The 24,071-nt window shown below is 40.6% G+C and overlaps 1 long non-coding RNA gene and 1 other non-coding gene across 3 annotated transcripts in view; one reads left to right on the forward strand and one right to left on the reverse strand.

Moving 5' to 3' along the window:
- Positions 1-24,071, forward strand: part of LOC104006719 (uncharacterized) — a 104,618-nt gene that overhangs the window by 71,066 nt on the left and 9,481 nt on the right. Inside the window, exons 2-5 of one of the 2 annotated variants that reach the window (XR_008548411.2) lie at positions 1,536-1,682; positions 3,055-3,161; positions 4,289-4,440; positions 18,225-18,377. This is a non-coding gene — a long non-coding RNA (uncharacterized LOC104006719). The remainder of the gene's footprint in view (positions 1-1,535; positions 1,683-3,054; positions 3,162-4,288; positions 4,441-18,224; positions 18,378-24,071) is intronic. The other variant, XR_008548412.2, reaches the window with a different exon arrangement.
- On the reverse strand, positions 18,223-18,385 carry LOC112209713 (U1 spliceosomal RNA). Its single transcript, XR_002944525.1, has one exon. It is a non-coding gene; the product is annotated as a U1 spliceosomal RNA (small nuclear RNA).

Consider the following 24,071-nt stretch of genomic DNA (forward strand, 5'->3'; position numbering starts at 1 on the left):
GCCCTGGATTTCTCTCATGAAAGCAGGTGCTGGAAGAGAATCAACAGATCAGAGATACAAACACCAAAGGAAAGAATAAGACCTTCTTGGTTAAGTTTAGGTCCATTCGTCCAACTTGGCTTCACATAGTTAAAATTCATACTGAAGTCACTTTGGAATGTTTGCAACCAGTCATTTGCCCCAGTTAGGAACAAAGCTAGGGGTGAGCATAAGAATGCAAAACAAGCAGAAGTCATTAAGAAGAAGGTAGCCCGAGTCACAGGCTTTTATATGAAGCTGTGGGATCAGGGAGTCATTTTCCCATCCATTCTTTTCTCATGATTAACTAAGATTCTGTCCCTGTGTCTTTGCTCTCTCTATCATCCTCTCTCCTTTCTGGAAAACCGCGTCCTTTGTCAGGGGTATGGTAAGTGGGAAGGCCTCTAGGCTGAGATTGAAGACCTTTGAGGCTTGCACTTAGTGCTAATACATGCAGTGTGATTCTGAACTCAGATTCTTCAAGAGCGAAGTGAAAAGGTTAGGCTGCATGGTCTCTGCCTGCCCGGGCTGCGGTAACACAGTACTGTACACTGCGCAGCTTAAGTAACAGAAATTTATTTCCTCACTCAAGGCTTTGATAGGGCTGGTTTCTCCTGAGGGCTTTCTCCGTGGCTTGCAGATGACGTCTTCTCCCTGTGTCCTCACGCAGTCTTCCCTTTGTTGTGTCTATGTCCTCATCTTCTCTTCTTATAAGGACACCAGTCGGGTTGGATTTCGGCCCACTGCATGAACTCATTTTACCTTAATTCCCTCTTTAAAGACCCCATTTCCAAATACAGTCACATTCTGAAGAACTGGGGGTTAGGACTTCCACATATAAATTTTGGAAGAGATACACTTCAGATAATAATCTCCAAGGTTGCTTTCCGTTCCAGAGTCATTGGATTTTTTTTTCTCTTTCAAGCACTGACTTTTCATTAATTTATCTTTCCAGTACTAAAACGGAAGATTCAGCCTGCTATGTTTAGAAAAGATTGCAAAGGACTGAAGTTGTACTTTTCAGCTATCTGTAACCTTGGTCTCTTTAAAATAAAGCCATTCCAAGCCCAGCATGGAGGCTTATCCCTGTAATCCCGGAACTGTGGGAGGCTGAGGCAGGAGGATTGCTCATGGTGATGTGTGGGTCTGTAGTACCCCAGGAGTTCAAGGCTGCAGTGAGCTATGATCACACCACTGCACTCCAGCCTGGGTGACAGAGCAAGACTCTGGTTTGTTTGTTTGTTTATTTGTTTGTTAAAGCTATTCTGTAGGGCAGAGGGCACTATTCCAGAGTCTGTGAGTAAACCTAAAATTTCTGTACTTTCTCAAAAATGAGACCATTGCACCTATGGCCATTAGAGAATCTTTTGAAAGAGCCTTGCCCTATGAGAATTTTCTAGGATTACTTTTTGAAGGGCATCAACACTTTCGCCTCACTGTCTTCAGGACTATCCCATGCCTTGGTTATGTTCTTTCAGATGCAAAAGACAGATGTTGTGTTCTGTTTTTTTCATAAGGATGCAAGAGAAGATAAGGAAGACAAGATCTCAACCACTTTCAGCAAAGCTTTGCGGAGAATGCAACATCCTTCAAGACACCATGAAGCTCCATGCATCTGGTCATCTTGCTTCTTTGGGGAATAAATTTATTGTTCTCTGCTTCAGGTGACTGGAGGAGACAAAGTGATCCCCCATTTATGTCTCTGCCTCTACTTTCTCTGCTGCTACCTGCAACTCTCTGGTGTCTTTGGTGGGTTCCAACTCCTTGACAGGGAGGGCGAGTGCCCTGGGCAATTGGCCATCAGTGCACCCTGCCTCTATTGGGAAGAGCTCTTCTACCAGGCTGTTCCATTCTCACAAGTAAGCCTAAAAGAGATGGCTCCCTCAGTGGTTTACCTCTGGTCCTATCAATCTGATGATGAGGCCACTTAGTTCTAAGTAAAGTGACAGATGACCAAGGACTTTCTTTGAAAAGACATTGGGTTGGCCAGGCGCAGTGGCTCTTGCTTGTAATCCCAGCACTTTGGGAGGCTGAGGTGGGCAGATAACCTGAGGTCGGGAGTTTGAGACCAGCCTGGCCAACATGGAGAGACCCTCTCTCTACTAAAAGTACAAAATTAGCTGGATGTGGTGGCACATGTCTGTAATCCCAGCTACTCAGGGGGGCTGAGGCAGGAGAATTGCTTGAACCTGGGAGGTGGAGTTTGCAGTGAGCCGAGATTGCACCACTGCACTCCAGCCTGGGCAACAAGAGAGAAACTGTCTCAAAAAACAAAAAAGAAAAGAAAAGAAAAAAGAAAAGACATTGGGTGTTCTTGATACTTTAAGATTTCACAGACGCAGAAAATGCAAGTCAGCAAGCAGCTCGCTGAGTATTCCCAGGGTATTCCATCCTTTTCTTCCATTTACCAAAAAGCTAAAGAGTAGTTTATATTCATTGCCTTCACTTTTGCATCTTCACTTTTTTTATACTTCATTTGTTTACCATATCCCTGAAATCCTAGCAGTCTGACATCTGAGAGCCTACCTTCTTTCCCTTAACTCTAACTGAAATTAACTCCCAACTTTAATATCCATTTGTCTTTCTCTCCCCCAACTTGCTGCTGTGTTTAAAACTATTGATTGACAACCCTACTTGTAAAGGCCCCTACCTTGGCTCCTATGACTGCATTATCCTGGGGGTGGGCAGGAAACCCTAGGGAAAGCCTTTCATCAATGAACCTGGATGTGAGTCCTGATTTTTCTCAATACTATCTATGTCACACTGTGTATGTTAATTTTGTTCAATAAGCTTTATTCTTGTTCACCTTGTATATTTGTGACGATTGAGTAATGGGGAAGAATATATTTGTGATGACTGAGTAATGGGGAAGAATTTTGGATAACACCAGGGTTTGGGCTTAGGTGAATAAGAGAATAAATGTGCAGATATTCAAGGCTTACTTCTTATACGTAATTAGTTGCTAAGAGAGATTAACTTCACTTCTATCACGTCTCCCAGATTTATTCCTCCTCTTCATTTTTATTACCTTGGTAGAACTCTTCACCACCTTTGACTTGGCCTAGTGGTTAATGAGCTGAGTTCTGAGCAGCTTTTGGGATTTCCAGGGAGATTCCTCAGGGACTTCTCCTCATTTTAGCAAGGTTAGCTCCACTTTCATCTGTTTTATTTATGTGTTTGTTTTTTTATTTGAAGAAAATATTTTCATTTTCAACTTTAATAAGAAACGACACTTACCCAGTTATTGATTCTGCCTCATGATCGGTCTCTATCTTCAGATCACCTCCCATATGATCTTAGAGTCAGTTCTCTGTTTACTTATCCTGAAGCATATTTCTGATCCTGTCATATTGCATTGCCCGGAAATCTACTGTCCAAAATAGCAGCAGTTGGCCATTTGACTACTTAAGTTCGTTAAAATTAAATTAAATTAAAAATTCAGTTTCTTAGTGGCACTAGCCATATTTCAAATGCTTAATAGCCACCTGTATCTAGTGGCCGCCATTTTGAACAACTCATAGTTAGAACAGTTCCACCATTCTGGAAATTTCTATTGGATAGAGCTGTGCTACATAGCTTGATAAACATTTCTGACCTTGGCATTAGGATTTAAAATCTATCTTTACCTGGCTCCTCTGCTGCTGTTTTCCTTTATAAAATGCTTCTGTAAGACTGAACTGTTTTCAAACATGCCATACTCAATTCCTGCTGTCATGCCTCCACTTACCCAACCCCACTCAGAGTGTCTTTTGCTCCATCACTGAACACCAAAACCCTACTCCCCATTTAAGGACTGTCCTCCTTAAAGTCCTTTCTAATTTCCGAACTCAAAGTAATTTACTCTTCCTGTGAACTCTTACAGGATTTTAAATAAAGCACTCTAATGTCATCTACCTCATTTCTTCTAGAATTATAACTATCTATACATGTATTTTAGCCGTTTAATTAGTCAGGGTTCCTCTGAAAGCTGATTCTGAGACAAGGATTCAAATCTGACTAGTTTAGCTGAGAGGTGATCCCAGTAATCATCAATGGAGGAGGAGGTTAGTAAAAGTGGGAGGCAAAGAAAATCAATTAAGGATGCATTATCAGTTCAGTTACTGATATGGAGGACTAGACCTCAATCCCACTGGAGGCAGTGTGGAACAAAGTTATCCCAGCCAAGGTCAGGGAGGCTCCAATGTGTATTTACCAATGCCTTGCCCATTATTTATTTGAGGGATTCCAGGGAAAATCATTCTTGAGTATTTCCATTTTGTTCTGCATTCAGGGCAGGCACACTTGGCCAGTAAAGAAAATCCCTCCAGCAGAGAATTGCAGATACTCACAGCAAGAAGCCTTTCTTGTGAACGGAGGATGGATGTGGAGCTGGTCCGAGCAGTCTGCCTACTGCATCTGCTATGACACCCAGCAAACTGGAAGGTAGGTCCTGGAGGGCTGAGGTCACATGAGTCATAGATGTGTGTCTCCCTCAGTGACCTAACACCGGCAATCAGCAAAGAGTTGTTCAGCGAATGAATGCGTTATCCCGAAGATATTAGGTACTGGAGAAGAATTTGTCACGGAACCCAGTGGTTTGGATGGGTCAAATCACTTGCTGTCAACTGAGATAATCTCTGAATAGACAGACCTATGCCTAGGGTTTTCTGTTGGCTTTGATGTTCAGTACTTATGGACTAAACATTGTACAAGTGTGGGAATTTGTTGAACCAGACTGTAAAGGAGTTTTGAGATTGCTTCAGAAGCAAAGGAGCTTATATCTAGAGAGGAATACTCGGGAACATCGACTGCAGCACTTGCCTTGGTTAGATGCCTGATGATGCTGTTGTCACAGCCACCAAGGGAACCAGGTTTTTTCATTGCAGCCGGGTTTCGATACAGTCAGCCCTCTATGCCTGTCAGGAGAGGTGGCGGTGCAGTGTAAGACTTGGGAATCTAGGAAGAAAGTGTGTGTGTGTGTCTATGTGCGTGCATAGCATGTGTGTATGTGTGTGTAGTGTATATGCTATGTATGTGGTGTGTGTGTATGTTTGTATGATGCATGTGCTGTGTGCTGTGTATGTTGTGTGTGGTACGTATGTGGTGTGTATATGTGTATTTATGTGTGTGCTGTGTATAGAGTCGTGTGTGTGATGTGTATGTGTATGGTGTGTGCGGTGTATATGTGATATGTACATGTGTGTGTGATGTGTGTAGGGTCGTGTGTATGTGTTGTGTGTGTATGATGTGTAATGTGTGTGCTGTGTATGTGGTTGTGTGTGTGGGTATATATGGTATGTGTATGTATGCATAGGTTTGTGATGTGTGTAGGGTTGTGTATGTATATGGTGTGTGTGTGATGTGTATATGTATATTTGTGTGATGCGTGTAGGGTTTTGTGTGTGTGGTGTGTATATGTGTGTGGTGTGTATATGTATGTGTCTTTCTGTCCTCCAACTTGCTGCTGCATTAGGGTTGTGTGTGTATGGTGTGTTAGGGTGGTGTGTGTATGATGTGTGTGGTGTGTATGTGGTTGTGTGTGGTGTATATGTGGTGTGTATATGTGTGTGTGTGTGATGTGTATGGAGTTGTGTGTGTGGGTAATGTGTGTGGTATGTATGTGTGAGTGTGGTGTGTATGTGGTGTGTGTGTGGGTGATGTGTGGTGTGTGTGGTAAATATGTGTGGGTATGTGATGTGTATTCAGAGTGTAGGTGATGTGTGTAGGGTTGTGTGTGCAGGGGTGAAGTGTGGTGTGTGTGGTATGTATATGTGAGTGTGGTGTGTATGTGGTGTGTGTATGTGAATGTGATGTGTGTAGGGTTGTGTGTGTGTGGTGTGTGTGGTATGTACATGTGGGTGTGGTGCATATATGGTGTGTGTGTGATATGTGTAGGGTTGTGTGTGTGGAGTGATGTGTGTGGTGTGTGGTATGTGTGAGTGTGGTGTGTATGTGGTGTGTGTGTATGTGATGTGTGTAGGGTTGTAGGGGGTGATGTGTGGTATGTATGTGTGAGTGTGGTGCATATATGGTGTGTGTGATGTGTGTAGGGTTGTGTGCGGGGGCGTGATGTGTGTGGTGTAGGGTATGTGTGAGTGTGGTGTGTATGTGATGTGTGTAGGGTTGTGTATGGAGACTGATGTGTGTGTGGTGTGTGTGGTATGTATGTGTGAGTATGGTGTGTATGTGATGTGTATGTGTGTGAGATGTGCGTAGGGTTTGTGGAGGGTGATGTGTGTGGTGTGTGTGGTATGTTTGTGTGAGTGTGTGTGTGGAGTGTGTGTATGTGATGTATATTGGGTTGTGTGGTGTGTGTGGTATGTTTGTGTGAGTGTGTGTGTGTGGAGTGTGTGCATGTGATGTGTATTGGGTTGTGTGTGTGGTGTGTGTGGTATGTTTGTGTGAGTGTGTGTGTGTGGAGTGTGTGTATGTGATATGTATCGGGTTGTGTGTGTGGTATGTTTGAGTGTGTGTGTGGAGTGTGTGCATGTGTGTATCGGGTTGTGTGTGTGGTGTGTGTGGTATGTTTGAGTGTGTGTGTGTGTGTGTGGAGTGTGTGCATGTGTGTATCGGGTTGTGTGTGTGGTGTGTGCACACGCGTGTGCTGAGAGTCATTGAGGGTACGCATTGCAGCCCTCCAGGGCTGCAGAGGACCGAATGCCTGCCTGCACCATGTTGACCCTGATAGCAAGGCTGCTACAATATCGCCTTCCTCATGCCCGTGGCCTACTTTGCTCCCAACTCTCACAGACAAGGAGCCACACATTAAAAGCCTATGTTAAGCAGTCATGTGTCCCAAGAGAAGGGGAACATTGCAGTAAGAAATTCTGGTGAACGATGGAAAGCCAGGTGAGATGAACCTGGGGTACAGGATCCTGGTCACCAAGCTAACTCAGTTTTCAAGGAGGAACCTGGTTGGAGACTCAGGTAGAAGAGGAAGCTCAGAACAAGTTTCAAACTGGAAGACCAGACAGTGGTTGCAAGTAGAGTCCCTCGAGGCTGAATCACAGCTCACAGTGTATAATTTTTAGAATACTCATCTTCCAGTCCCAGCTTGACACTGACTTGGGGAAGTTACATAGCCTCTTTCAGGCCCCTGCATCCTCATCTTTAAGACAAAGATGGTGAAAGTCTCTATTGTCAGGATTAGAGGATTGCTTTTAGCAGAAATTCCCCTCGGAGAGCAACTATTATTATGGATGCTGGATCCTGATGGATACCTCGGGGATATCCCATCCCAATTAAATCTGTAGTAAGGGTTCCGGATGTAACATGGCAGCCAGGAATTGGGGTCATTGCACAGTCATCAAACTCTGAGTTTCACATTAGATTTGTAGGTTTAGGTTTAAAGTTGCTTACGCAGTCCCAGGTTGGTTTGGGAACTAGTGTGGGCTGAGCCTACTGGTGTGGGGAGCTGTAGCCGCAGGGTTAGGGAGAGAAAGGCAGTGTAGAGAGAGATTACGTGGGTGTAGGATTGGGGCCTCATAGACATGCCTCAAAACATTGTGAAGTAAAACTGGGAATAGGGCAACACAAGTATAGGAAGAGAGAAAATGGCCTCTCCAGAATAACTTGAGAGATAACTGCGACCACATCATCTGCAAATACTCCTCCATCCCACACTATAGAATTCCTGTCTGGAATTCCAACTGCTGGATCTCCGGGTTAGGCAACCAGGAAGAGAACATTTTCTACAGATGGTGACGATTAAAATGCTTCTGTCACCAGAAGGCAGAGAGGCTCAGGGGGGCTGGGGGGGCTGCAATCCTTCGTTCTACTTCTTTTATCGGCACATTCTTCTTTAAAGATGTGGAGATGGTCCCTGTTGGGATGGCACGTGAAACACGCTGGTTTCCTGGCTGTAAATAAAACCACTGGTGTTGTGTTTGACATAGCTGCTTTAGTACTTGGTCAGCAGTCCCATATGGTCTAGCAAACCTCTTAATTACAACTACAGAGGACAGATTCCTCCAGTAAACATCACCATGTTTAACTTTTCCTCCTCCTGCTGCTGTCAGTGCACAGAGCATTTGAACTTGTAAGCAGCAGGGGAGAAATACCAAATGTACACTCCCCTACCAGAGCTGAGCTTCTCACACCATTAGAGTTTGAAAGGGCCATTTGGGCAGGTTGCATGAAAAACTGGTAGACACCTGCTCCACTTTACCAAACCACAGTGAAGCAAAGTTTGGTTACTGTTTTTTTTTTTTTTTTTTTTTTTTGAGACGGAGTCTCGCTCTGTCGCCCAGGCTGGAGTGCAATGGCACAATCTCGGCTCACTGCAGCCTTTGCCTCCCAGGTGCAAGTGGTTCTTCTCCTCAGCCTCCCGAGTAGCTCAGACTACAGGCACATGCCACCACGCCTGGCTAATTTTTGTGTTAGTAGAGATGGGGTTTCACCATATTGACCAGGCTGGTCTTGAACTCCTGACATCAGGTGATCCACTGGCCTCGGCCTCCCAAAATGCTGGGATTACAGGCGTGAGCCACCGTGCCCGGCCAGTTTGGTTACTGTTTTAAAGAGACGAGAGAACTAATGTGAGCAAAGGGGCCAGGTAAGGAAAAGATGACTCCCGTATCCTTGAGTAAACTCTCTGTATCCAGGTGGTCAATTTCTGATCCAGTTCATTAGCACCCATGAGTGATGGAATAATTTTGCAAGGCCTGGTTTGGCAAAAGTACAGGAAGAAGGCATAGCTCTATGAGTTGAATGGAAGTCTAGAGGTACAGAAAAGGGTGGAGTTGGCCTGCCTATGAGATCATTCTAACATTGGCATGTAGAGGGGGAGGGTGTGAACTATGCTAATTTGTTATAAAAATGAGCGGAACCTTGGAGCCGGCTTCTGCTTTGAACATCCCTCCTGATCTCAGCAAGCTGCCTCCACCAGAGAAGGGCTGCCATGCTGGAAAACTCCATCCAGTGACTCCATCCCTTGGAAACATGCCCGTTTGAAAAAAGTACTACCCTGCTTAAAGATTCTAAATCTTGCCTTAATCCACTTCAGATTGAACTATTGCCAAAAAGGTACTTATTCAGAGTCTTTCACCTATGAAACCAAGATGCCGTGTGCCCATTGTAAATTCAGATGTGTCCAGTCACATGTTTAGTAGAGACATTTCAGGATGTAATTTACATAGTCATCAAACTGTGAGCTACACACCAGCTTTGTAGGTTTGGGTTTAAAGTTGCTTGAACAATCCAAGGTCAGTTTGGGAACTAGCATGGGCTGAGCCTGCTAATGTGGGTGCATCGGAGGTGCAAGGGCAATAGGGTGGGCTTACCATGGTATGTTATTTGCCTGAGGAGTGAATGCCTTATAAGGAAGAAGTCATCCCCAGGTAGAGTATACAGATCTGGGCCACAAAACATGGTTTTTCGTCATTTTTGGAGAGACTGGGTGGTACGAATGGCTGCTCATACTGCTGTATGCCTGACCAGGCCCTCATAGACATGATAAAGGACCCTAAGGAGATGAGCCCCAAGAAGACAGCCTAGCAATGGAGGATAATAGTCACAGGGACAGAGGCTGCCTCCCTGCCTACCTCATCACACTCTAGCCACTGCACTGACAGGCTACCAAGTGCATGGAATGAGGTCATGGCCATTTGTGGGAAGTGCTTAGTAGTGACCTGAAAATCCTGCTGTCAGTATCAGTGACTGTGGGACCCAGCCAAGTACCCTCTAAAGAGTTGCAGCAGGCTTGTCACCATGGCTACTGTGGATTCACAAGGCTGTTTTGAGGATCCAGGGGAACTTCTCGAGAGCATGTGCACAATTGTCCCTGGGAATTTCCGAAACTAGCTGGGAGAGATTGGAGATGTTCTGAGGCTCTCATGCTCCACAATTTGTGGTTAAGCCAAAGAAGACAGCCTTTGCCAGTATTAGTGTGTCAAAGAAAAATATGTTACGTATACATTCTATGAGCACAAAGTGATGAGACAGGGCCATAAGTTAAGCATGGGAATCAGTCTCATCCCTGACAGACACACATTACGTAGGAACATGATTCTACTGATTTACCATATAATTGTGTTTGGCTTTCTTTTGTGTTAGTCCCAGCATAACATAGATAGGGTTTGAGCTGATCACGCCTTACTTGAGCTGATCACACCTTACTTTCTCCCTCAGTTCTTGTGGTTAATTAGCAAGATGACAGGTCAGCTAGGGTATGGGTGGAGTCAAAGTTGTAGGATACCCTCAGAAAATCAGCTCTTCAGAGTTCAAGCTGCCTCCATCCTTTCTGACATTTGATTTATCCCCTACCAGGCTATGAAGCCTTGACTTTATAGTATAAACCTCTAATCAGATAAGCGGATCACAAAACCATCTTTATTCTCAAGACCACTGCTCTATTGCCCTAACCATCCTTGAGCCATCTCAGGGTAGAGGCATCAGCCTTCAGGAGTTACATAGGCACTGGCAGATCATCATAATAAGGACGGGTTGCCAACCTGCTCAGGTTACAGTGAATGCTGATGGGTAGAGTCTGCTTTGAATTTCTCAGACAAGAGGCAGATACAATGTATTTGGTTCACCCAATTCATTTTAAGGGATTTGGTTCCCAGATTTCCTGCAATCGGAATCATGGCCCATTTTCACAGCCACTAGAGCATTAAATTCGTGTATACAAAATAAAGGCCTAGAAAACATGTAAACCTAAAAATGTTTAAGCTAAAATGGTGGTACAGATGTTATCTGAGTCCCATAAATCAGTATTCAGAAATATTGTCTTACCGTCAGAAGCAAACAGCAAACAGAGACTTGCATTACCTATGTGTCTAGATAATGGCAAAAATTAAGTACAGTATTGTTTAGAAATCATAGGCTGGCAGATCTCTTTTCCTTTTCAGGGTTTAAAGAAAACATAACCTTCTCTGTTGCATTTAACAAAGGAAAAAAAAAAAGGATTTTCTTGTTTTTTGTGTGCACACCCTGCCTAGGGATGAGTTATTCATCAAAATAAGCTTTCTTGTGTTTTAGAATTTGAGAATTTAGAATACTGAGCATTCTCTAACACATCGCCCTAAACATGCTAGTTTGATTCTGAAGCCTTTTTTCCATTTTGTCAAGTTCACCCTCTGAAAGGGACAGTGAAAAATTAGGGGTTGGCTCCACCTGGTGCTTTGATTAGAAAATTACACCTCCATGTATGAGGGCTGTCAACGGACAGTGTGCCCTCTTGCGCACGGAAACAGTAAAAATACTACATAAATACTACTTGAAAATACTAAAACTACCCCAAAAGAGTGACCAGTTAACTCACTTTCCATGCAGGGTGCTAAGGACTATTTTTGTATGGTTGTTTTAGTGTCTATTGCTATGGAACAAATCATCTTAAAATATAGAAGCTTAAGACAACAAAATCATTTATTATCTCCCACGGTGTCTGTGGGCCAGGAATTCAGAAGGAGCTCTGTCGGGTGGTTCTGCCTGGAGGCTTCTTTCACATGAGATCGCAATCAAACAGTACTTGGGGTTATTGTAAAGCCTCATTCGCTCCCGTGTCTGGTGTCTGAGCTGGTAAGACGACAGGCTGGGGTGGGAGCTTCTCTCTGTCTCTATGTAGTCCCTCTCTAGGGTTTCTCAAGCATAGCCAGACTTGTTTCATGTTGGCTCAGAACATCCAAGGTGGTGTCCCCAGAAAGAGAGCCAGCAGGAAGCTGTGTTGCTTTTTATGATCCAGCCTCAGAGGTCAGGAAATGTCACTTCTGCTGTGTTCTGTTGATAGAGGTAATTGCAAACGTCTACCCAGGTTCACGGGAAGGGAACACAGCCTCCACCCCTCAATACAGGAGTGTCAGTGTCATGTCAGAAGAAGAGCATGTGGGATGGGATATATATTTGTGCATCATCTTTGTAAAAATACAATCAACCACAATTGTTTTATTTAATCATCCTTCACCCTAAATGAAGTTGCTTCGATATATCATTATCCCAATTTTACATTTACGTGAAAGCAGAAGGAAACATTAAAGATCTTCTTACGCCCTTTCAGTGTCATACTAGAGCATTGCCTAATAAGCCATCAAAAGTGTCATCTGTACACGATTCTCAGTCTTGGCACTATTGAAATTTTGGTCTGGGTAATTCTTTGCCGTGGGGGCTGTTCAGGGCATAATAGGTCACTTAGCAGCATCCCTGGCCCCTGCCCACCAGATACCAGTAGCACACCTTCATCCCTTTAGTTGTGATAACCACAAATGTCTCCAGACATTGTCAGATATCTCTGGGGTGAGGAGAGGGCAAATGTTCCCCCAGTTGGGAAGTTTTACAGGAAGAAAGTTACTTTGATTATTTGCTATTGATGAAGGTGAGACTCTTGTAAAGTTAATGTTAACTTGTGGAAGATCATTATGTTGCAATTCATTTCTGTCCAGTAGGAAATATAAATCCTACAGATTATAGTTTTGTTGTTTTATAATTTACCAGTTTCAATTTAACTTGCAATCTTATTCCAGCATTCTTTTTGTTCATTGACTATATATAGTAATTTTTCTTCTCCTTCTTCATTCATTGATAAGTTAAATAAACCTTTGTCACATGTGTGCATACACACACACACACACACAAACGCACACACACACCAGCTCCTTGGCAGAATGCAGAGTGAGAATTCTCTCCAATATGGGGATATGGAGCTATTATGATCTCCCTTCAAGAAAGAACTTGCAGATTAGCTGTGAGGGTGCAGTTAGGTGATGGCCTTGGTTGCAGTGCCTCTGGTTGCTTAGCCACAGCAGTTGAGCTGAGGCCATGCTTTTCCTAGGCAGACCTTTAACAGCTAATGAGCACAGTGGGCGTGCCAGGGCCTGGCCCTTTCTGTTCATCATGGAACTTCTCCAACAGGCAGCCTTTGCTCTGGAGCTCTCTGTTGGGCTGGCTGAGACTTTTGCAGGACAGCACTGCAGTTTGAGACTCTTCCTAACTAACCCTCCTTCTCCCTCCCCTTTCACAGGTGACAGACCTGCATCTCTAGCCTTTTTGTGCTTCAGGCACAACTCAAAGCTGCCAATAATCATGTTGCCCAGTTTGTGAGCTGGAACTGCAGTCTTTTTGTTTTTTTGAGACGGAGTCTGGCCCTTTCGCCCAGGCGGGACTGCAGTGGCGCTATCTTGGCTCACTGCAAGCTCCGCCTCCCGGGTTCACACCATTCTCCTGCCTCAGCCTCCCGAGTAGCTGGGATTACAGGAGCCTGCCACCGCGCCTGGCTAATTTTTTTTGTATTTTTAGTAGAGATGGGGTTTCACCGTGTTAGCCAGGATGGTCTCAATCTCCTGACCTCGTGATCCGCCCTCCTCGGCCTCCCAAAGTGCTGGGATTACAGGCGTGAGCCACCACGCCTGGCCTGGAACTGCAGTCTTAAAAGTGTGGCATGAGTTGCCTTCAGAACCCAAAGAGGCCTACCAGGCACTTCTTTTTTGAGGTATGAGATATAAGATGCAGCAATTTATCGTTTGCTTTGGAGGGAATATTCCAGCATGAACCTGACCACTGGATTCCTTAAATCCTCATTCATCTTTTCCTCTCTGGAGCATGAGTGTTTTACCAAGACCTCCAGCATACTAGCCACCTCTTGCTTCTTCTGGCCAATGAACATGATGTCATTGATGCAATGGATGGGTTTGATGTTCAGTGGGTTCAGGTGATCTAGATTATTTCAGACTATTATGGCAAAGGGCAGCTGAGTTAAGATAGCTCTGAGGCAAAGCAATAAATGAATATTGGAGTCTGTCCACGTGAATGTGAATTGTTCCTGATCTTTTTTTCTAATATGGATAGAAAAGGCACATTCACCAAATAGACAACCACATGCCACGGGCCTGCGGCCTGTTTAATGTGCTCCAGCTGTGATCCCACCTCTGGCACAGCAGCTGCAGTCGACCACCATGTGATTGAAACTGTACTCATCTGTTGTCATTCTTCAGAGTCCATCCACTTCCTGCTGGGGGAGACTAGCAATTAAAAAGAGATATGATAGAGACAACCAATCCCTATTTTGTATTTACCATCTTGCCTGGGGGACAGTTTCGGAGTTTCCATTTGGCCTCTCCCACTATGATAGCACTTCCTCACTGACCAAGGAACAAATATAGGGTTTACTCCAACTGCCAAGTACATTCATTCCAGTGATACATGGAAAAGGAGAAATGCTTCCTGGGTGAGTCTACAGGTTCTGTGGGCCCACTCTGTGCCAGACTCAGCTAGGACTCCATTCATTACTTGATTCTTATAAGGCCCCACTTCAACAAGGGGTCCAGGTGTCAAGGTCAACTCGGAACTTGTGTGCAATAGTCTAGACCTTCCCTTTCCCTGGCATACAGTCACCCAAGCAAATGGTCGTGGGTCCCTTTAGGGAAGGATGGGACAAGTCATCTCGATATAAACTTGTTGCAGGGTACTTATTCTTAGGGACCTGGCTGTCTTTTTAGTCAATGGATTTTGGACCTGAAAATTGGCTCAGTTCCTAGAATTGAGGAAAGTATCCTGACTTTTTACTGGGGCAATTGCGGTCAGCCTCTTGCCCCTCCTTTCTTGCCTTTTCTCGTTGTAGATGTTAAGCATCAGCCTTGTCTGCCCTTATCTCTTTTGCCTGTGGGAATGCCAGGCTCCAGTATCCATCCCTCCACCTCCTTGAAGGTCAAGCCCCTTTGATGCCTCTGATCTTCCCGGTCGTTACAGTAACTGTGGACTCCGGGTTTCTAGTGGTTAAGCTTGGCCACTTGGTCTCTCATTCTGAGGCCTTACTATCCTCATGAATATTAATTACCTAGCTCTGTGACAGCAACCACTGAACATAGATGAGGCCTGATGTTTTGGCGAATGGGCCTTCCTGTGGGACATACCCCTCTGGCTAGTGTCCAGGTTTCACATAATACATCCATTCTAGCACATCTCACCTCTTTATGCTTTCCTCTAGCTTCTGCCAGGGAAACTCAGGCATTTGCACTGAGTCATTGGCTCGGGGGAGCTGGCAGGAAGCATGGATTTAGCATAAAGGTGGTGGTGCGTCACAAAGGACAGCAGTTGGGCCGTAAGTCAGTTATGCTTCTGAAGCAGCAGACCAACGTGGTGCATTTTCATGACTGCCACATATGCAAAAGCATGACATGTATGATTTATTTTAAAAGAACCACCCTTGTGGAAACAACACTGGGCAAAATCAGTAAAATACTGACTTTATACACACTGTCATTTTAAGAAAAATAAAGAGAGATAACATTTATTGAGCATTCATGATATGCCAGGTGCTCTATTAGACACATATTGTAACATTACCTCATTATGCAGTTATTATTATCAGTCTCATTTTACAAATGAGCAAGAGGAATACAATGTAACTAAAGAAACTGCTCAAATTTACATAGTAAGTAAAGAGGAAGACATGGAATTGGAACCAGGTGACCAAATTCACAGCATCAGATATTCTTTCGTTTTTTATGTCAGTGTTGTTTAGTTTTCAACATAGAGATTTTGCACATATTTTATTGGATTTATAGCTATATATTTCAGCTTTTGATGCTATTGTAGATGATACTGGTTTTAAAACTTCATTTTCTAATTACTCATTGCCAGTATATAGAAATGTAATTGATTTTTGTATATTGACCTCTATCCTGAAATTTTGCTAAACCAAATTAAAATTTTTATAACATTTCTTACAGATCCTATGGGATTTTTCTGTATAGTCAATGTCATTTGCAAGTAGAGGCAGTTTTATTTTTTTCTTCCCAATCTGTATGTCATTCTATTTCTTTTTCTTGCCTTATTTCACTAGCTAAGAGCTCTAATACAATACTGGTTAGGAGTGGTAAGGGGAGATATCTTGCTTTTTTTTTAATTTTAGGAAGAAAGCTTTCAATATGTGACTATTAAGTATGATAGCTTTAGGTTTGCTGTAGACACACTATATCTAATTGTGAAAATTTCCTTCTATTCTTAGACTGCTGAGCATTTTATCTTTTTAAAATCATGCATGAATATTAAATTTTGCCAAATGCTTTTTTATCAGCTATTGAGATAATCATATATTTTTTCTCTTTAGTCTGCTTGAATTACATGGATTGATTTTTCTAAAGTTGAAACAACCTTCTATTCCTAGGATAAACCACCCTTGGACATCATATATTATCTGTTTCACATACTAAAGGATGATTTTTTTTTTTTTAAGTTTTTTAGAACTGATGGCCTGGCATGGTGGCTCATGCCTATAATCCCAGCACTTTGGGAGGCCGAAGTGGGTGGATCACCTGAGGTCGGGAGTTTAAGACCAGCCTGACCAACATGGCAAAACCTCATCTCTACTAAAAGTACAAAAATTAGTCGGGTATGGTGGTGCATGCCTATAATCCCAGCTACTCAGGAGGCTGAGGCAGGAGAAACGCTTGAACCTGGGAGGCGGAGGTTGCAGTGAGCCGAGATCACGCCACTGCACTCCAGCCTGGGAGACAGAGTGAGACTCCATCTCAGAAAAAAAAAAAAATGTTTTTTAGAATTATGATGTTCATGAGGGATATGTATCTTTTTTTCTTATGTTTACCTAATTTGTTATTAGAATAAAGCTAGCTTGATAAAGGACAGATAAATATTTCCTTCTCTTCTATTTTCTGGAAGAGTTTGTGTAGAATTTGTATTATTTCTTCCTTAATTGGGTAGAATTCATAGGTGATGCATTTGGATCTGGAGTTTTATTCATAAAATGATTTGTATTACAAATTCCATTTATTTACTAGATATAGGTCTAGATTATCTATTTCTTCTTGAAGAAAACTTGATAATTTGACTCTTCTAAGAAATATGTCTATTTCAGCATGTGTTGGTATACTTAGAAAGGAAACATGTCTATTTCATCTAAGTTATTGAATGCATTTGCATAAAGTTGTTTGTAATACCTGCTGATTATCCTTTTAATGTCTTTGGGGTCAGTAATGACATTCTTCTTTTATTTCTGATATTTGTTTGCAATTTGTGTCTCCTCTTTTTATTCTAATCACTCTGGCTAAAAGTTTATCTTTTTTGTTGTTCTCAAAAAAACAAACAGCTTCGTTTTCATTGATTTTCTCTATTGTTTTTCCATTTTCTATTTTATTGATTTCCTATGTTTATTATTTCCTTTCTTTTACTTACTATGAGTTTTATTTAAGGTAGAAATTGAAGTTTTTGAAATGACAGTTTTTTTCTTTTCCAATATAGTTGTCTAATGCTATAGATTTCCTTCTAAGCACTGTTTTAGCCGCATCTCACAAATATTAATATGTTGCTTTTCATTTTAATTAAATTTAAAATATTTCCCTTTTTTTTTTTTTTTTTGAGATGAAGTCTCGCTTTGTCGCTCAGGCTGGAGTGCAATGGCACAATCTTGGCCCACTGCAATCTCCGCCTCTGGGGTTCAAATGGTTCAAATGATTCTCCTGCTTCAGCCTCCTGAGTAGCTGGGATTATAGGCATGTGCCACCACACCGGCTGATTTTTGTATTTTAGTAGAGACGGGGTTTCAACATGTTGGCCAGGCTGGTCTTGAACTCCTGACCTCAGGTGATCTGCCCGCCATAAGCCTCGCAAAGTGCTGGGATTACAGGCATGAGCCACCGCGCCCAGCCCCAATTTCTATTTTTATCTTTTCTATGACTCACTTGTTATTGAAAATTGTGTAGCTTAAATTCCAAATCCCTGGGAATTTTTTCAGATATCTTTCTGTTATAGATTTCTAGTTTAATTCCTAGTTTAAATCACAGAAGATACTTTGCATATAATTCTATTTAAATTTATTGAGGTTTGTTTTATGGCCGGGAATATGGTCTTTCTTTGGTGAATGCTCCGTGTGCACTTGAAAATAATGTATATTCCACTGTTATTGGGTTGGATGTTCTATAAACGTTGATTAGGTCAAATCAATTAATAATATTGTTCTTGCCTTCTATATCCTTACTGATTTTCCCTTTACTTGTCCTCTTGATTACTGAAAGAGGAGTATAGATGTCTTAATGATTAATTTGTCTACTTCTTTTAGCTCTAGCAGTTTTTGCTTCATGTATTTTGAAGGTCTGTTGTTAATTGCACACACATTTATGCTTTTTACCTCTTCTTATATCTTGTTTTAAACTTACTCCTTTATTATTATTTAAGGTCCTTCTTTATCACTTTTAGCATATTTTGCCTTTATATGTACAATGGGTTTGTTTTGTAGACAGCATGTAAGAGTACTATGCTCTTTTTATTTTTTATTTCAGGGAAAAGCAGTTACAAAGTTTCCAACCAGCACAAATTCCATAGTCAGGTTTTCCACATGTGGGGAAATCACAGGGGTCAGCACATCCAACGTGCAATGGACAAGCCTTGCACTGGGTAAACCACGTTCATGGTCATGGAATCTCATTTACCAGGTAAGTATTGGTCTTGCTTTTCAAAAATCAATCTGATACTTTCTGCATTTTAATGGGAAATTTAATGTAATTATTGACATTGGTTAGATTTAAATCTGCCATCTTGCTATTTGTTTTATATGTATTCTATTTAGTCTTTGTTCCTTTTTTCCCTCTTTTTCCTTCTGTTCTGAATTAATGGAGTATTTTTATGATTGCATTTTACACTCACTATTGCTTTTTAAAAAACATGTATTTTGGGGGCCGGGCACGGTGGCTCATGCCTGTAATCCCAGCATTTTGGGAGGCCGAGGCGGGTGGATCATGAGGTCAGGAGATCGAGACCATTCTGGCTAACATGGTGAAACCCCGTCTCTACTAAAGATACAAAAATACAAAAATTAGCCGGGCATGGTGGTGGGCGCCTGTAGTCCCAGCTACTCGGGAGGCTGAAGCAGGAGAATCACTTGAACCCGGGAGGCGGAGCTTGCAGTGAGCTGAGACTGCTCCACTGCACTCTAGCCCGGTGACAGAGCAAGGCTCCGTCTCCAAAATAAAAACAAACAAAAAAACATATCTTTTATAACTTTTTAATGGTTGCCATAGGTCTGCTAATATATACCTTTAATTATTCACAATCTACCTTGAAACTATTGTGTTTCACATGTAGTTTAAGGATCTCACCCTCACAGCTCTATACTCCCACGTCCTCTTTCCCATCCTTTGTGCTAAAATTTTCATAAGTTTTAGATGTAAATATTCTACCAGCATACACTACATGGCCACTACTTTTGCTTTAGTCATTCAATTATCTTTCAGGGCAATTATCAACTTAAAAATATCTTTGATATTTACCTTCCTTTTCAGCATTTCTGTAATCTTCATTTCTTTGTGTACAACTAAGTTTCTAGGATCTTATTCCTCCTGCTAAAGTACTTATTTAATTTTTCATCTCGCACAGATCTGCTGATAGTTAATTCTTTCATCTTTCGTTTGTTCAAAACAATATTTATTTGACTTTATTTTAAAAGATATAGAATTCTTGCTGATTCAAGCAATGGATAAAAAATATAGAATTCTGAGATGCTAGTTTTTTTTTCTTTCAATGCTTTAAAGATGTCACTCTTATCTTCTGGGTTGCATAAATTCTAATGAGACATCTACTATAATTCTTATTTGGGTTGCCCTCAAGATTTTCTTTTGACTCTTGGTTTCCAGCAGTTTGAATTTTATTTGTCTAGTTAGATTTTTTTCCTTACATATGCTGCATGGGGCCCCATGCATTTCTTGGATATGTATTTTGATGTTTTCCATTATTTTTATTTTTTCAAATATTTCGTCTGATCAATTTTTTTCTTTTTTATTCTGTTTGTATGGCATGTAACGTCTCTTCATCTCATGCTTTGACTCAGGTATGACAGTGCTTGCATCCTAATAAGGGCCTTTCTTTAAATTTCAGTCTTCTTGGTTGTGCTGCAACCTTAGTTCTCTGATGGAAAAAAGTGTTATAATTGTACTGTTTATCTGGAGCTTTCTTGTTATGGTAGATGTTATGTTTTCTTTCCAGTTTTCCTATACACCAATAATATCCAAGCTGAAAGCCAAATAAAAAACACAGTTCTATTCACAATAGCCACAAAAAAGTAAAATAAAATGCCTAGCAATACAGTTAGCCAGGGAGGTGAAAGATTTCTACAATTAGAACTACAAAACACTGCTCTAAGAAATCAGAAATGATACAAACAAATAGAAAAACATTCCATAATCATGGATAGGAAGAATCAATATTGTTAAAATGGCTATACTGCCCAAAGCAATTTATAGATTCAATGCTATTTTTATCAAATTACCAATGATATTCTTCACAGAACTAGAAACAACTATTTTAAATTTCATATGGAACCAAAAAAGAGCTCGAATAGCCATGGCAATCCTAAGCAAAAAGAACAAAGCCGGAAGCATCAAGTTACCTGACTTCAGACTATACTACAAGGCTACAGTAACCAAAACAGCATGGTACTGGTACAAAAACAGACACATAGACAAACAGAACAGAATTGAGAGTCCAGAAATAATGCTACAGACCTACAACCATCTGATCTTTGATAAAGTTGACAAAAACAATGGAGAAATAACTCCCTATTCAACAAATGGTGCTGGGATAACTGGCTAGCCATATGCAGAAGATTGAAACTGGACTCCTTCCTTACACCATATATAAAAATTAACTCAAGATGGATTAAAGACTTAAATGTAAAACCCCAAACTATAAAAACCCTGGAAGATAATCTAGCAACTACCATGGTGGACATAGAACCTGGCAAAGATTTCATGACAAAGACACCAAAAGCAAGTGTGACAAAATAAAAAATGGACACATGGGACCTAATTAAACTAAAGAGCTTCTGCACAGCAAAAGAAACTATCAACAGAGCAAACAGACAACCTACAGAGTGGGAGAAAGTATTTGGAAACTGTGCATCCAACAAAGGTCTAATATCCAGAATCTATAAGGAACTTAAACGAATCAACAAGCAAAAAACAAATCCCATTAAAAAGTGGGCAAAGGGCAGAATAGACACTCTTAGAAGATATACATGTAGTCAACAAGCATATGAAAAAATGTTCAACATAACTAGTCATTACAGAAAGGTAAATCAAAACCAGGATGAGATACCATCTCACACCAGTCAGAATGGCTATTAATAAAAAGTCAACAAATAACCGATGCTGGTGAAGTTATGGAGAAAAGGGAATGTTTATACACTGCTGGTGGGAAGGTAAACTATGGAAAGCAGTTTGGAAATTTCTCAAATAACTCAAAGCAGAACTACCATTCAACTCAGTAATCCCATTATTAGGCATATACCCAAAGGAATATAAATGATTATACCATAAAGACACATGCACATGTATGTTCACTGCAGCACTATTCACAATAGCAAAGACATGGAATCAACCTAAATGCCCATCAACAGTAGACTGGATAAAGAAAATATGATACATATACACCATGGAATACTATGCAGACACAAAAAAACAACAAGAACATGTCCTTTACAGCAATATGGATGGAGCTGGAGGCCATTATCCTACGTAAGCTAACACAAGATCAGAAAACAAATACTGCATATTCTCACTTTTAAGTGGGAGCCAAACATTGAGTACATATGAACACAAAGAAGGGAACAACAGACATTGGGGCCTACTTGAGGGTGGAGGGAGGGAGAAGGGTGAGGATAAAAAAACTATCAGGTACTATGCTTATTACCTGGGTGGCGAAATAATCTGTACACCTAACCCCCCTGACATGCAATTTACCTATATAAAAACCTGCACATGTACCCCAAACCTAAAACCAAAGTTAAAAAAATAAAAATTAAGATTAAAGTTTTACTATGAAAAATCATAAGTTTACACGGATATTTCCAATTGCAATCAAACAGTACAGAGTACATTGCCTTTTACCCATGTCCACATGCATTTCCCTTCTCAACAGTGGGAAACCTGACTCTCATCCTCTTATTATCATAGATATGTTATATATGTTATACATATATTGTGTATATAAAATTATAAAATATTACTATAATAAATGCATTTTATTAAGTCTAGAATACAGAGAATGTTTCTGAATTGCCAGCCCATACCCTTGTGAAAAGCAAACCTGCTATCATTCAATATCTCTTCATATTTTTAAAGATAAAATTTACATAACTGAAGTGCATAAATCGTAAGTGTTCAATTTAATGGCCTTTAAAAATTTACATAATTATAATATTACGTACTTATATACTTATAATATTACAAATTTACATACTTATAATATTACAAATTTAACCTCTTGTTTGAAGACTGCTTTGGATAAGCTCCACATGCAACTTTAACATCCCTTTATTACAAAACTTATTGCAATGATTTCTCTGTAGAGACATCCATTCTGTAGAGAAGTCCACTGTGTTCACTAGAATATTAACTCATTAAAGAAAGGGACTATGCCTTTTCAGTTTGGGGTTTCTACTTTTGGACAGTATCTGGTATACAACAAGGTACCAATGAATGTTTGCTACATAAGTAAAGTTCCATTGGAACAAATACCCTGCAGCTTTAAATAGGGGAGCTGTGTAATTTTAAATCTAAGATCTGCTTACTACTAAATCATCAGCTAAGGGAGATTCTACGAAATCACCAGCCAAGGGTGTTACGACAGGAATTGTCAGAGCATGAAAGGAAGAAGAAGGTAGCAGTTGAAATGCTAATAAATCATTAGGTTCCTATAACTCTTTACAGAGACATAAAGCTGCTCTAATCACTTATCAACTAGCCTTTGAAATTGGTGGGTGGCACAAATTATTTCCACTATATTTATATATTAAGACTTCAGTCTTAGCAAGATATTTCAAAGTAAGTATAGGTTATCTGTCCAAAACTTAATGGAGAAGAACATTTTTGTAGTTCTTGGTTGATATTCTGACATCTGAGATTATTATTTTCAGTTGTCTAAAAGCAGAGGGTAATCAAATCTGTTGACAGGTATTACTTTTATAGCACTAACTATCTTGGCAAAGAGAGAGGTTACATGTACTGAAATATGATTACACAGTTGTTTTGGAGTCGTGTCTGGAGATGTTCTGTTTTTCTTTAAATAACAACAACGAAGAATATTATATTCTTATATATATAATTTCATCAAATACTTGTTTCAAATGTCTGTAAGAAACTACCACAGAGCAGTTTTATAAAAAGAGCCCTGGAGAGAAATTTTAAATTTCAATTAATTTAAACCTGGATTCTGTCTCTGGATCATCCAGCTGCCAACTTGAAACCTTAGTCAAGTCGTAATACTTTCAGCTAAAGGAAGACAATAAAGCTACCTCATAAGGTTGTTATGAAGGCTAAATAATATGTCATTAATAATAATAATATTAATAATAAAAATAGAGTGAATTATATGTATTGGGGACTTACCATATGCTAGACACTCCAAATTTTGTATTTAATTCTCACACAACCAAATGAGGTAGGCCTTATTATTACCCTTTTTGAATGATGAGAAAACTGGAGTTTAGAGAAATTAAGTGTATTGCTCAAGGTCACACACAGTAAAGTAGTATAGCAAGAATTCAAATCCAGGTCTCTCATACCAAAATACAATTGTAATTGTAATTGCATTTCTTCCCAAATACATGTAAAGTGCCTAACAGAATGTCTGACATATATTAAATCATCACGATGTGCTAGTTCCTTTTGTTTCTTACTCTACATCCTCTAGGATATCTCAAACATGCTATCAAATTTAACAACCACCTAAAATATATTATGCCATCAAATCTGCATTTCCAACTCAAACCACCTTTCTCCAGTCTCAAGAACTATACATCCAGCTTCTTTAAGTGTCCAACAGGCATGCCAAATTCAAAATGGCCTCATGCAAACTTATCACTTTTCTCTTAAATGTGCTCCATTTATGATCCCCAAACAGTGAATATTACCATTTATTCAGATGCCTAAAATAGAAATATGAGAGTCAGGGCTTTTAAAAAATAGTTTTGTAATCTGATTTAAGTCTTCAATGCATATTGACATGTTGTTTATATTTCCTAGGATGACTGATCAAATCTTTCTAATCATTAAAAATTCAGCTTACATATTATCTCCCCTTTGGATCTTTGTAATATCAGTTAAATAGTATCACCTCTGTTCAGCTGCCATACC

The sequence above is a fragment of the Pan troglodytes genome, chromosome 5, assembly GCF_028858775.2.
Source record: "Pan troglodytes isolate AG18354 chromosome 5, NHGRI_mPanTro3-v2.0_pri, whole genome shotgun sequence".
Classification (NCBI taxonomy): Eukaryota; Metazoa; Chordata; class Mammalia; order Primates; family Hominidae; genus Pan; species Pan troglodytes.